This window comes from Cannabis sativa, chromosome 6, assembly GCF_029168945.1.
Source record: "Cannabis sativa cultivar Pink pepper isolate KNU-18-1 chromosome 6, ASM2916894v1, whole genome shotgun sequence".
Taxonomy (NCBI): Eukaryota; Viridiplantae; Streptophyta; class Magnoliopsida; order Rosales; family Cannabaceae; genus Cannabis; species Cannabis sativa.
Window position 1 is genome coordinate 18,183,846 of NC_083606.1, and position 4,870 is coordinate 18,188,715.

Sequence of the window (4,870 nt, forward strand, 5' to 3'; positions counted from 1 at the left end):
GAATATGTTACAGAGTGCATTGGTATAGTGATTAATGTTATTGTAAATACGATACACTGATACCAACACGGGCACAAGAAAGTGCTAAGGTGTGTGGTATATCACTCAGTGGTTCTCAGGGTACAGAATAAACCCTACCAACACTCGTACAGTGAGGTACGATGTGTATGTGGTATAGTGGTTGTACCCTAGTGTTGAACGTTCATACTCATCTGTTAAGCTCTGTAAATAGGTGTATGGGCGCCTATTTACAGGTCAGAAATTATATGATATGTTATATGCATTTCTTACTGAGTCTGTTGACTCACAGTTTCTGCATCCATGTGTAGGTAAAGGAAAGGCGAAGGCTGAACAGGAGTGAACCTGAGCCCGGGTGAGATTGTACATGTCAAGCAGCGCGACCTGGAGTGTTCGGTCTCGGGACATCTGGGAGTTGTATTTTGAAAGTCGCTGTGCGACCTGTAAATTTGTGTATTTTGGAATGTATATTTTGAAAATTAAATTTTACAAAGTTTGAAAACTGGATCCCGACACTTGTAAATATTTTATTATATTACAAAGTTTAGTATTTAATACAAAAGTTTTAATTTGACACGTTTTTCGAGAAATTTCTTTGATTAGCAAAGATTGCACAATAATTGAAAAAGCACTGTAGCGTGCCTTAGCATTAGGGCGTTACAGTTTCGTACTTTCACAAATTTTAAATAGAAAACTTGGCTCATTTAAAAGGGGGCTCGTGATTTTTGAAGAGGGAGTAGAATTGGAGACCTAGAAACAGAGGAGATAACTTCAAGAGCAGCTTGGGACAATCCGAATTGATTTTTCCAACCAGTTCTTTCTTCTCTCTTGATTTTTCTATGTTATTTTCTATTTTAAGTTTTATTATAGATTTGACTATGGAGATTATGAGCTAAACTCCTATTTGGGGAGATGATGAATGTTGATTGACATTATTTCTTGAATAAATGATAATTGTTATTTCTTCTTTCTTGATTGTAAAATTATCAATATTTGTGCTTAATTCGATGTTTGAGATTGATCACCTTAGGCATGTTTTATGATCCCAATTCAAAATCTGAAAAGTGAGTTTTGGGAATGCTAAAATTAGATTAACTTTGTTTTGATGTGAAACGAAAGTATTTGCATAGCCTTTGTGACATTTAGATTATTGTTTAATGCACATTATATGTTAGTTTATCTCAGAGATGATTAGATAACATGTAATTTAGGGCCTAAAAGATCTGAAAAGAGTTAGGTTAATTTTTCTAATCTGTCATTCACTTTAAGAAAGAGGAATAGTAATTAGCATTAACAATTGAGTAATTGAAGTGATAAGATTCTTTTCCCTAATTTCTCATCATTGATTAAACACTTTTATTGCTTAGTTTTATTTCATTATTATTCCTTATTTTTATTTTCATCAAAATTATTGTTTACCAAATAAAAATAAAAGTCTAATTTAGTGGTATTCAGCTCAATTCCATGTGGGATCGACCTCACCTGTGTGAGTACTACTTGATTACGTGCACTTGCGTAGCTGTTATAATTTTTGTAACAAGTTTTTGGCACTGTTACTGAGGAATTGTTTAAAAGTTGATATTACAGAAATTATACTAAATTTTGCTTTGGTTTTTCTTCCTTACTTCTTGCTAACTATTTTGCCTTAATTTTTCTATCATATCTCAGGTGCCTTTGGTTTATGCGACGTCAAGGAGCTAGTTCAAGATTTCCTGTTGATCTTAAGATTGTAAAGATCTGTAGACAGAATAGAAGGAACAAGAGGTTAGAAAGAGCTACATCAAGGGTTGACCAAGAAGAGGCGATGGCCAACAGCAGAAATAATGGGGGTGTTGTGGAGGACTAGGCAAACAGTCGTAATCCACCTGATCGTAGTCTGAGGGACTATGTTCTCCCAACATTGACAGGGGTTGAGTCTTGTATAAGATCGCTCGTCGTAGAAGCCAACAATTTTGAGATAAAGCCAGCCATACTCCAAATGGTACAATCTTCAGTCCAGTTTGGCAAACTGCCCTCAGAAGATCCAAACGTGCATCTATCTAACTTCGTGGAGTTATTTCAAACATTCAAGGTGAACGAAGTTAGTGATAATGCCATTCGTCTGAGACTGTTCCCATTCTTGCTGAGGGAGCGAGCTAAGAGTTAGTTGGTGTCTTTGCCGCCCAACTACATTGTGTTGGAAATTATTTTACCAGAATCTTAGATCTACTCACAAGTATGTTAATTAACACCCTAAATATGAACTTTCTAAAACGATGAAATAAACACATATAAAGTTTAGGAAACCTTACATTGGGTGCAGCGGAATATAATGACTTCTTCCGTTCAGATATCTAGCCCTTGATTCCTTTCTGTAGCAGAGCATTATCAATATCTGAACTTGGATCTCTTCCTCTGATTCTTTAGTGCTGAAACTCCTTCTTGCTGAAAGTCTTTCTTCACGATCTTCCTCACTATGATTGAGGTATCACTTGCTGTGTGTGGGCACTACTCTCACACTAAGAATTTCAAAATTCAAGAGGGAAGAGAAAGAAGAAGTGGTAGCTAAAGATAGGGAGAGAGAAAGGCTCAGTTTTTTCTGAATCAGAAGTGTAATTTTCTTAAAGCCTTTACTATCTATTTATAGCATTCCACTAGGGTTAGGTTTGAATTATTTGGCATTAAAATAATGAAAATATCAGTTTAAATTCCCTACAAAAGTGGCCGGCCATGCATAGTGGATTTGGGCCTCACTTTTTGCAATTTTGCAGTTTTATCTTTTCTGCATCTGATTTTCTCAAAAATGCCAATTTTCAAATTCAACCATTTAAATGTCAATTCTAACTATTTAATAACTATAAATAATTATTAAATAATATTGTCATTTATCATATTTATTAATTGAACCATATAAAGTATCATAATTAACAAATAATCCCCTAAAACTCTTTCTTTACAATTTCATCCTTACTTAGTGAAAAATTCACAAATAGACATAGTCTAAATTGAGAATTATAATTGATTAATCAAAACCAATTGTATGAGTCTTACAAGCAATATTATCTCAACTAGTGCGGGGACCATGGGTCTATATAACCGAGCTTCCAATAAGTAGATCAAGAATTTATTACTAAAATTCACTAACTTATTAATTCTTCGTTGAATCCACGCATAGAACTTAGAATTGCACTCTCAGTATATAGAATGCTATATATGTTCCACCATATAGACACATCATTAGTTATCCATTGTTATAATCCTAATTTGATCAATGATCCTCCATATGAATGATATACACTGTAAAGGGATTAGATTACCGTTACACCCTGCAATGAATTTAATCCTTAAAACACTTAACCCCGTATAAATGATATTTCAGCTTATGTGAAATGAGATCTCCACCATTTATTTTCGTTTGGTCAAGCTCGAAAGAGATCATCCTTTCCTTACTATTCACGAGATAGAAGCTATAGATTCCATGTTTATGTTAGCGCTCCCACTCAATTGCACTACCGTGTTCCCAAAATGTACGTATCACCCTGACCTAAAAGTAGGCTTAACTAACAAATCAAAGAACACGAATGGCCTCTTGAGATTGAGCCTAATCATAACAGGATTAAGATCATTTGATCTAGGATCAACTAGGCGATATTGACTTGAATAGATATTACGGTAAGTTTAATAAATCTAAGTCAAAGTTCAATATCGGTCCCTTCCGATGCATACTCCATGCATCCAACCTGAGCTTTACTTTAACCAATGCTCTGGAAAGAACATAGCACTTCTCCAAATGCAAGTAAACTCTGTTGTAGATTATCATATCAGTAAAACCCTATGTTTGATAAATCTAGGAAACTTTATTCACATAGTCATGTTTACTTTCCAATGTGTTGACAACACAATAAACAGGATCAAGTATGTGAAAAGGGTTTCAGATGAATTCATACATTATGTACATATAATCATGAAATAAATCATGTAAACCATGCAACATTAAATGTTATTTCTGATCTATATTAATAAGTAAATCTGATTATATTGAAATGAGTTTTATTTAGGGCATAAAACCCAACACATTGATACATGGACTGACTTGGCAATGAAATTCTTATCAAAGTTCTTTCCTCCAACTAAAGTTGTCAAGCTGCAAGGGGAGATTAATAATTTTTGTCAACTCGACAACGAATTTCTCTATGAGGCTTGGGAGAGGTTCAAGGATCTCATTAGAAAATGTCCACATCATGGGATCGAGAAGTGGACGTTGGTCCATAATTTCGACAACGAGTTAGTTGGTAATACCCGAACCATCATAGATGTCATGGGGCTTTTATGAGAAAAAGTACAAACGAGGCTTATGAACTACTTGAAGAGATGGACATGAACAACTAACAATGGCCAACTGAGAGAAGCCAATAGAAGAAAGTCGCGGGTATGCACGAAGTTGATTCCATAACTAAGTTGAAAGTCCAAGTGGAGGCCCTGACTAAGTTGATGACTGCTCAGGTACCCAGGCTCAAGTTACTTGTGAGCTATGTGGGGGGGCTCACACTTGACACATGCCCGGTGTATGTGAACAGTTTGCCAATGGATCAAGCTAAAGCCATTGGAAACTATTCTCAAAACAATAACTATGGGGACAACCAAGGAGGGGGTCGTCGTCAGTATTTTCAAGGGCAGTCTTCTAATCAGCAGCAACAGGGGTTCTACCAACAGAGAAATCATCCCCAACAAAATCAACAACAGTCATAATAACAAGGTTCTAGTGGAGGGTCTAATCTTCAAACAGATTTGTTACTTCAGTTCATGACAGAGACTAGACCATCCATTAAAGCCTTAGAAACTCAGATGGGGTAATTGGCTACTCCAATGGCTA

General features: G+C 35.5%; 1 non-coding gene across 1 annotated transcript; it reads right to left on the reverse strand.

Annotated features, from left to right (window-relative positions):
* Positions 1 to 4,139: 4,139 nt before the first annotated feature.
* Positions 4,140 to 4,245, reverse strand: LOC115696037 (small nucleolar RNA R71). Its single transcript, XR_004007638.1, has one exon. It is a non-coding gene; the product is annotated as a small nucleolar RNA R71 (small nucleolar RNA).
* Positions 4,246 to 4,870: the final 625 nt, after the last annotated feature.